An 11,100-nucleotide genomic window follows, 5' to 3' on the forward strand; every position below is an offset into this window, starting at 1 on the left:
TGGTTAGCCATATGCAAAAACATGGAAATAAATTCCACTTTCTCACCTTGCACAAGAGTCAATTCAAGATGGGTTAAAGATTGGAAATTAGACCAGATACCTTGAGGCTCCTTGAAGAGAGGATAGGTCCAACACTGCAACACCTAGGCACAGATTTAAAAAAAAAAAAAAACTTTCTCAACAAGACCCCAAAGGCACAAGAAACTAAAAGGCTAATCAATATGTGGGATTGCATTAAACTGAAGAGCTTCTGTACAGCAAAGGAAACTATCAAGAGCCTCAACCAAGCTGGGTGTGGTGGCACATGCTTGTAATCCAAGCACTGGGGAGGTTGAAACAGGAATATCACACAGATGTGAAGCCAGCCTCAGCTATTTTGTGAGGCTATCAGCAACTTAGTAAGACCCTGTTTCCAAATAAAGTATAAAATAGGTCTGGGAGTATAGCCTGGAGGTAGAAAAGCCCCTGGGTCCCACCCCCACTACCACAAAAAAAAAAAAAGAAAAGAAAAGAAACCAGCTGGGTGTGGTGGCACACGCTTGTAATCCCCACTCTTGGGAGGTGGAGACAGGAGGACCGCACAGGTTCGAAGCCAGCCATTCTGGCTTGAGAGACCCTGTTTCCAAATTAAAATATAAAAGATAGGTCTGGGAGTATAGCCCAGAGGTAGAAGGGCTTCTAAGAACCCCAGTACCACCAAAAAAAAAAAAAAAAAAAAAAAAAATCTCAACCAAGAGCTAAGAGAATGGGAGAAGATTTTTGCTACTCTTCTTTGAACTACTCTTTGTAGGACTTCTGCCTCTTTCCCCTGCTTTAGACCCAGAATTTCAACAACCAGGCATTCTTGCTTGCTCTGTATTATTCCTATTAAAATTAGACAGATGTGTTCCTTGATATAAAAAACCTAAAAGGAGATAGTGACCGTTGTTATATGCCCATAATTTCTTCCTTGAATGAAATAATGAAAAAGGTAGAAACCCTTGTTGCAGTTACATAGTGAGTTCCATGGAGATTTGGGCCCAGGTCATCTCTATGTTGCCTGCCCCATCTTGAAAGGGACTTCAACAGTTCTAATACCCAGTTAATGACTTTCACCTATAGGACTTTCATTTAATAAGAAACAAAGAGTGAGTGCAACTCTTGGACTAGTCTCTGTCTCTTGATGTCACAAGTCCCATTTCATGGAAAGAATCAAAGGATGGACTAGGTCCACACACACAAACACAAAAGGAAATTTTTTGCCAGGTATGGTGGCACATGCTTGTAATCCCTGCACTTGGGAGGCGGAGACAGGAGGATAGCGCAGGTTCAAAGCCACCCTAGCTGAAGAGACCTTGTTTCCAAATAAAAAGTATAAAATAGGTCTGGGAGTGTAGCCTGAAGTTAGAAGGATTTCCAGGAACCCCAGTACTACCAAAAAAAAAAGGAGATTTTCCTAATTTTGTTCCTTCCTAAAACACTAGTGTTGATATTAGAATGAGTTTAATGATTTATTTACATATCTGTCTCCATCACTAAACAACAAAGTGTATATGAATATGCCCTCAGGATGAGTTCAGTGCCTGGCAGCTTGCTGAATAAATGGGTCTAGGAGATCGCGAGCAATGAAGTTATTTGCACATGTGGATAGCAAAGAATATTACTGACACATCTGAAATCCTCCCTTTAAGAAGCATCAAATATTATTCATATGACTCAAAAACATACACATGAACCATACAACATACCTCCATTAGGATTTTTAGATGGTCCAATGGTGCTATGCAAATTTGAGCACAGGTACCAGCTTTTCCTTCAGCCAACAGGTATTTCCACAATAAGCTAAATTTTCTTTCCTCATCAATTAAATGATGAAATGTCCATCTATCTCCTATACCAATTCCTTATTAAAATAATACATAATAAATAGATGATCTCAAAGACAAATTTTATGTCATAAAGATCCAAGGACTATTTTATCTACCTTAGCTCCACAGTAAATATCAGACTTTTCTCAAATATTGTGCTCTACCAACTGATACAATTTTAAGTCATTCATAAGCCAATTTGAAATACTATCTCTAAGAACTAAGAAACTCAGCACTAAGAAAACAAATAACCCAATAAAAAATGGGCAAATGAACTAAATAGATACTTCATGAAAGAAGAAATTCAAATAGCCAAAAAAGATAGCCTATTCAACAAATGGTGTTGGCAAAATTGGTTAACCAAATGCAGAAAAATGGAAATAAGTCTTACTTTCTCACCCTGCACAAGAGTCAATTCAAGGTGAATCAAAGACTTGGAAATTAGACCAGAAAGCTTGAGGCTCCCTGAAGAGGGAATAGGTCCAACACTGCAACACATAGACACAGATGAAAACTTTCTCAAAAAGACCCCAAGGGCACAAGAAACTAAAAGGCAAATCAATACATGGGATTGCATTAAACTGAAGAGCTTCTGTACAGCAAAGGAAACTATCAAGAACCTCAACAGAGAGCCAACATAATGTGAGAAGATTTTTGCCAACTACTCCTCCAATAGAGGACTAATATCTAGAATATACAGACAACTCAAGAAACTCAGCACTAAGAAAACAAATAGCCCAACAAAAAAATGGGCATGTGAATTAAATAGACACTTCACAAGAAAGAGATTCAAATAGCCAATAAATGCATGAAAAATGCTTAACATCATTGGCAATCAGAGAGATGCAAATCAAAACTACCCTGAGATTTCACCTAACTCCAACTAGATTGGCAATCATTCAAAACACAAACAACAACAAATGCTGGTGAGGATGTGGAGAAGTGGGAACTCTAATACATTGTTGGTGGTATTGCAAATTAGTGCAACCACTTTGGAAAACAGTATGGAGTATCCTCAGAAGAATGGGAATGAACTTACAATATAATCCACCAATACCACTTCTGGGTATCCACCCAAAAGAAAGGAAACCAAACTACCAAACTAATGCATGTTCATAGCTACACAATTCGCATTTGCCAAACTATGGAACCAGCCAAGATGTTCATCAACAAATGAATGAATTACAAAACTATGGGATATGTACACAATGGAATTTTACTCAGCCATAAAGAAAAACACAATTATATCATTTACAGGGAAATGGATGGAACTGGAGAGCATAATGCTAAGAGATTAGTCAGTCACAAAAAATAAGAAATCAGACGCTCTCCCTAATATGTGAAAGCTAGGGAGAAAATGGGTCATAGGAGGAACTCTAGACAAAGAAGGAGATAATATAGATGAGCAAATAAGGTGACCTAACTGAGTGGATGGGTGGCAGGAAGAAGGAAATTCTCTAATGTTCATGATGTACATTAACAAACGTATTAAAGTTAATCATTAAGCCAAACATGAGAAGGAGGGAGTGGGAGGGAATGGGGCAGAAATTGGGTAAGGGCAAATTAGGTGATGTATACATGTATGCCTCCACCATCTTGTACCCCATTAAGATGTGTGGCTACAATGCACCAATAAAAAATTTAAAAAGGAAATACTATCAATTATAAGTTATTAACTGTTTTATCATGTTTGGAATAAACTTCACATTACCCACTTAAAACCTATTACATTTCCAACTAAAATTTATTTATCTAAGATTGGATACAAAAAGAACAATCTTTCAAATTCTAATTTTTTTTTTTCTAGGAATGAAATCCAGGAGCATTCCACCACTGAGCTACATTGCCAGTGGTATTTTAGTCTTTTATTTCAAAACAAGGTCTTGTTAAATTGCTGAGGCTGATTTTAAACCTGCTATCCTCCTGTCTCAGCCTTCTAAGTACTGGGATTACAAGCATATGCCACCATGCCTGGCTCTAATAAATGTTTTTAGCTATGGCAAAACACAAGCTATACAAACTTCTAGTGAGGTAGTAACTATTTAATTGGCAATAATATAAAATGGTCTTTAGTGCTCAAGATCTAGTGGATCCTTATGTTATTTTGTCAGACTCGACCTTTAATGAAATGAATATGAAATATACAACACACATTTAAAAGCAGTTTTCTTTTATTTCCTTACTACAGTGGAAGTAATAAAAGTCTTGACTATTTCCACATAGCGACCAAAGCAGATAATAAGTTCTTCTATACATATATGATAATTTGGGGTTTTTGAGGGTCTGAAACATTGTTTACATATGTTATAATTAAGGATCTGGTCCCAGGAGTCAGGTGGAATTTAAATTCAAACGCCTATAATTTCTAGCTGAATGGCCTCTCTGGGTCTCAGTTTCTTCAAATGCAAAATGGAGACAGTACTAATATCTACTATGTAAGGTTGTTAAATAAATGACCTAAAACTAGGTCCTAAAACTAAATGACCTAAAACACTTAGCATTAAAAAGCACTCTGAATGTTAGTTACTGATATTAGTTGCAAAACACAGTGTTTGGTGGGCCTCCAAGTGCGTTCACTGGTATAGTTATTAGCAGTGTGACTAGGAAATAGCAGCTCAATGTCTGCCAAACAAAAACTAACATTTACAGAGCAGTTCAGCTCTGTATAAAGGATATATGTCTCATCACTAATTTTATGAAAGAAATATTATTATTTCAACTTTAGTTTAGAAAACTGAGGCTCAGAGGTTTATTTATCCCAACAAACCCAAATAGTATGTGGCAGAGCTGAGATTTAAACCAAAGATGCCTGAATCCAGAGCCTACATTCTATATTCTTAATTTCTCATGAAATTAAGCCAAAGAGTGAACATACCCCTGGACAAATGAAGCACCTTTTGTTAGCACTGTCCCCCAAGAGATACTTTATTAGGTTCTATTTATTAGGTTATCACAAACACTGTATCATTTAACCTTCAAAACAACTATCTTCTCAATCTTCATTATAAATCAAAAACTTTTCCTGTATTAGGTATATGATAACTATTTTTAACTGACTTTAAATTCCTTTAATCATCTATAAAGGAAGAGGATAAAGTAAAAAAAAAAAAACCAAAAAGATAAAATTTCTTCTCAGAATTTTTTTATTAAATGTATGTTGGGAACTGAAGGGTATCCTAGCATCATAAGAGATAAAACATACTGTTAAAGTTAAGGCTATAATGGAATGTCTTTCTTTTTTCTTCCTGTCAATAGAAATGTGAGCTGGGCATGGTGGTGCATGCTTCTAATCCTAGTACTTGGAGACTGAGACATGAGGATCGCAGGATTGCTCCCAGCCTCAGCTACTTAGTAATACCCTCTGCAACTTAGTGAGACCCTGTTTCAAAATAAAAATTAAATGGGACTTCGGGTGTAACTTAGAGTCTGAATGTCCCTGGATTCAATCTACAGTAACACACACACACACACACACACACACACACACAAATAGAAATGTGATCCTACTAGTCATCTCTCTTTTTCAGAAGAATCTTTCAAAGATATAAGTAAAACTGTAGCACCTCAAACAAAACACCTTTCCACTTAGTTTGACTCCCTGAAAAGTAAGTTTAAAGCAGTTAGGTTATGTTTCACTTTTATATGTTTGATCATGCCATTTTGGGATTGGGGAGAAGATGATGGGGGTAGGCTACTATTTACTATAACTTTTTCTTAAACACATAGGCTGTGTGTGTGTGTGTGTGTGTGTGTGTGTGTGTGTGTGTGTGGCTAAGGATTGAACCTTGGGGCATTCCACTGCCTAGCAATACCCCAGCCCTATTTTATTTTTTATTTGAAGATAGGGTCTTGCTAAGTGGCTGCGAGCCTCACTAAATTGCTATGGCTGACTTTGAACCTGCAATCCTTCTGTCTCAGACTCCCAAGTACTAGGATTACAGGCATGCACTATGACACCCAGATGCCCTTTTTATTTTATTTTGAGATAGGGTCTCACTAAGTTTCCCAGGCTGGCTTTGAACGTGTAATCCTCCTGCCTCCGCCTTCCAAGTAGCTGGTATTACAGGGATGTACCACAGTGTCCGGCTACAATACATAGACTATTAAAAGAAGGTCCTCAGCCAGGCGTGGTGGCTCAGGCTTGTAATCCCAGCACTTGGGAGGTGGAGACAGGAGGATCGCACAGGTTTGAAGCCAGCCTCAGCTACTTAGTGAGGCTCTCAGCAACTTAGTGAGACCCTGTTTCCAAATAAAAGTATAAAATAGGTCTGGGAGTGTAGCCTGGAGGTAGAAAAGCCCCTGGGTTCCATCCTTGGTACCACACACAAAAAAATGTCCTCATGTTAAAAATTAAAGAAATATGTAATTTCATGAGGAAGCAATAGACAACATAAGTTTGAAATACAAAGTTTAGTTCGAAGTCCTTTATTTTCTACCAGTAATAACTAAAATATAATGGTACTTAACATATATCAACTGCTGTTCTAAGTGCTTTTCATACATTAACTATTTTAATCCTCACAATGACCTAAGGAGTAGGTGCTATTCTTAATTTCATTTTATAAATATTAGAAACCTGAGTGGAGAGCAGTCACACAGCTTAGAAGGTTAGAACAAGAATCTGAACCAAGCAGATGTCCCCAGGGCCCTTTATCTTGGCCACCTAGTGATATTCAGTGACTTCCTGTTTGCCAGGTATGGGGCTCAGTATTTTTACTTCCTAAATCAGTAGATATTTTTTATACTAGAAGTTGAACCCCTGGGGGCATTCTACCTCCAAGCTATACCCAAATTTGTTTTAATTTTTCATTTTGTAACAGTGTCACAGGTATTTGCTGGGGTCTGGGGTGCAGGTGCCCAAACAGGGCCAGGCAGGTGGCATCAGGCCCAGCACATGGATAAGTGGGCCCCATCTCAGGCTGGCACTTACTACTCAACTCCAACTCATTGCTGCTATGGAAAAACTTGTATTTTTCTGTAAAATTTCTCACTTTTTAAAAACCTTGTGAGCCGGGTGTGGTGGTACTCTCAGTATTTGGGAGACTGAGTCAGGAGGATCACAGGTTTGTGGCCCCTCAGCTACTTAGTGAGGCCCTGTTTCAAAATTAAGAATAAAATATGGGGCTGGAGGTGTATCCCAGAGGTAGAATGCCTCTGGGTTCAATCCTTAGTACTGCAAAAATAAATAAATAAAAACCCTGGGAAAGCCAAACAAAATAATTTGGTTTGGAGGCTCCACCTTGCACCCTCTGCTCCACACTTTCTCTTTAAATTCTTTTTAAATTATTATTATTATTATTATTATTATTATTATTATTGTAATTATATATCATAGAAAAACAAAGGCATATAATTGCTCTGGGTGGAAAACAAAACTTCAGTCCACCAGGGGTGGGGTAGGCCTTGAAGTAGGAAAACTTTTTTTTTTTTTTTTTGCAGTACTGGAGATTAAACTCAGGGACAGTCTATCTCTGAGCTATATCTCCAGCCCTATCTTTTATTCTTTATTTTGAAGCAGGGAGAATCTCACTAAATTGTGGAGTGCCTCACTAAGTGGTATATATAGTGGTATTGGGGATTGAACAAAGGGGCATTTTTCCTTCTAGCTACTCCACCGGCCCTATTTTTTATTCTTTATTTTGAAACAGGGTCTCACTAAGTTGCAGAGGCCTCACTAAGTAGCTGATCCTTCTATCTCAGCCTTCCAAGTACTGGAATCCTCCTGTCTCAGTCTCCCAAATACAACCATGTGCTACCACACCAGGCTCAAAATTTTTCTTCTTTTTTTTCCTTTTATTTTTTGTGGTACTGGGGATGGAATCAAGGGGCTTTTTTCTACCTCTGGGCTATACTCCCAGACCTATTTTATACTTTATTTGGAAACAGGGTCTCACTAAGTTGCTGAGAGCCTCACTCAGTAGCTGAGGCTGGCTTCAAACCTATGTGATCCTCCTGTCTCAGCCTCCCAAGCACTGGGATTACAAGCGTGCGCCACCATTCCTGGTCAAAATTTTTCTAATATCCTTGTTTTTAACTGTTGTGGCTTGCTGAGCAGAGATTAACTTCCAAGATTAATTCATCATTCTGGGCTTGAGATACCAAACAAACAATATCTGGCCTCATTCAAACCTTGCAGATATATTTTTCCCCCAAGAAATTTAAGATTTCAATTAAAAAAACCAATAGGCATAGACAAACCTCATCTTGTAATGGAAGCTCAGTAACACCCTTGATCATCTTCTGTGCATGACTACAGAAAGTGTAAGGGTAGACAGTTCATTCCTATTCCCATCCTTTGTGATCCAGGAGTCTTTCTTTTTCTTTCCAAGGAAACTGGGCTCTACACTGATGTGAGTCAAGCACTTGGGCAGAGCTCCTCTGGAGCCCCTCACAGAGTGATGTCCCTTCAGAGTGATGTCAACTTTTTCCGGAATACCAACAGTCTGATTGCTAATGGATTGCTAATGGTCTTTGTTCTCACAGTGAATGTAGGAAATAGAGTGAGGGTCAGTATTCTAGATGGATGTTCACTAATCTTCCCATCAACCTAGTGCAGTAAGTAATATTATTACCATCTCTATATTATAGCTGGAAAAAGAGGGTTAGAAAGATCAAATGATTTCCCCAAGGTCACAAAACTAATAAGTAGGGGCATGATGGAGCATACACAAGTAGTAAAATTCTAGAGTTCACAATCTCAAATGTTACAGTAGGATTCTTATCTAAAGAAGGCCAATTGCTACTTAACCTCTCTCTACCTTGATTCCTCATCCATAACATAGGAACAATAATCCCTACCTCAGAGATGTGTTGAGATGGATAGATAGATGATCATAGATATCATAGGACACAGAAAGATGGTGTACATTATGATTTGTAATTACCAAGCAAAAATTTTAAGACAATCAAGAAACTCTGAGGATTTTAAGAAATGTATGAAGCATAGATCACTAAGTATATTGGAGACAAGAGCCATGGAAACTATGATATATAGATCTGAATATGAACCTTGCCACTCTCTCAGGAGAATTTCAGTTATAGTTAACTTCCTGACCCTCCAAATATTTATTGAGAAAGTACTATATGACACAGAAATCAACAACCTATAGTGCCTACTTTGAGGCAACTGAATGGCAACTACAATACAGAATGATAGTGCTGAGTAACACTAATCAGTTCTTAAGAATGTAGTTATTCTCAAAAAATAGATGACTTTTTCAAACTGGAATGTTGGTTGAAGTAGTTATTGTATGCCAATTGTTTTGACATAAAACAAATTTATGGGGAAGCAACATTCTATATAGCATCATTGTTTAATCACTAAGAAAGACCTCACTAGATAATTTTCTAGCCCCATACATTTTCTAACATTTTGTGCTTCATTATACTTATTTACTTATTTTGGTACTGTGGATTCAACCTAGAAGCATTCTACTTTCAAACTATACACCCAAACCTTTTTATTTTGAAACAGAGTCTCACTAAATTGCTGAAGTCAGCCTCCAACCTGCAGTCTTCCTGTCTCAGCCTCCCAAGTACTAGGATTTCTGGCATGTACCACTGACCTCAGTTCTATATTTTTATTTTTATTGACATACAATTTTACATATATTTTATCCCATGACTCATGGCATAAGATATATGAATAGTAGAAAGAGACCACTTACAATAAACAGTTCCAGTAATGAACAACTTCTTCAACATTCTTTTCAGATTTAAATGTAAAATATATCTTCCATTCATCCCAGTTCACTGTCATTAACCCATCAATATCCATGCTGTACATTAAAAGGAATATCTCAATAGAATTTTTTATAAATTTTCAAAAATCAAAATGACATAAAGTCAGAAAATCTGGGTTATATTAGAGCTCTGTCTATTATTACTTTTGTGATACAGAGTCCACCTAATATCTCTGAATCCTAATTTATATGGGAATCATTTCTTCAACACAGAGATATTATAGTATTAAATGAAACTATATCCTTGTAATTATAAAGAAGTCCAGAAATGTCTGTATTACTGCATCTCATCTTCTAGTGTTTCTTCTTCAACATTTCTTCTTTCTGTCTTACAACCTCATAACTTCTTTACCTTCTCTAGCAACAGAACAATGCTTTTTACACACTCAATTCTTTTTGTTTTTAGATCTTGAAAGAATTTTTATTTTTAAATATATAAAATGACCAATATCTGAAATGTCAAAAGAAGTCCAAATTCCCATGAAATATAATTTTCCATTAAGATGATAATGCTCAAGTCCATTTTAAGAACATTTTTGAAATTCTCAGAGAATTTCTCAAATACCTAAATGAAATTTAAAAATTTGGAGAAATTTAAAGCTCAACCAGAAGCCTTCTAGAATTGATAAATTCAGCAAATTAGTCAGATACACAATGGATTTACAAAATAGGCAGGGTGGTACATAACCTATAATCCCAGTACTTGGTAGGCTGAAATAGGAGGATTGCAGATTCAAGGCTTACCTCAGCAACTTAGCAAAGCTCTCAGCAATTTAGAAAGACCCTGTTTCAAAATTTTAAAAAGGCTGAGCGTGTATATCAAAGATAGAATAACCCTGAATTTCATCCCCATTTCCACCAAAAAAACCAACTTATAATAATCACTCTTCTATATACTAACCATGAGTCAACTGAAAAAATCTGGAAAACAGTTCCATTCACAATAGCCTCAAAAAATAAGATACTTAAGAATAAATCTAAACAAGGAGGTAAAAGACTTCTACAATGAAAATTATAAAACACTAAAGAAAGAAATTGCTGGAGTCCTTATAAGATAGAAAGATCTCCCATGTACTTGGACAGGCAGAACAAATATTGTCAAGATGGCCATACTACCAAAAGCAATCTACAGATTCAATTAAATTCCTATAAAAATACCAATGTCACCAGGCATCGTGGCACAGGGTTGTAATCCCAGTACTTGCAAGGCTGAGGCAGAAGGATTGCAGGTTTGCATCCAGCTTCAGCTACTTAGGCACTCCACAATTTAGTGAGACCCTGTTTCAAAACAAAGAATAATAATAATAATAAATTAGGGCTGAGCTTTTAGCTTGGAGGTAGAATGTCTCCTGGGTTCAATCCCCAGTACCACAAAAATACCAGTGTCATTCTAAACAGAGCTAGAACAAATAGGCCTAAAACTCATATGGAAGAACAAAAGACCCAAATAACCAAAGCAATGCTGAATGATAAGAACCAGGCTGGAGGAATCACAATACCTGATTATAAAT

This window comes from Muscardinus avellanarius (genome assembly GCF_963383645.1).
Source record: "Muscardinus avellanarius genome assembly, chromosome: 3".
Classification (NCBI taxonomy): Eukaryota; Metazoa; Chordata; class Mammalia; order Rodentia; family Gliridae; genus Muscardinus; species Muscardinus avellanarius.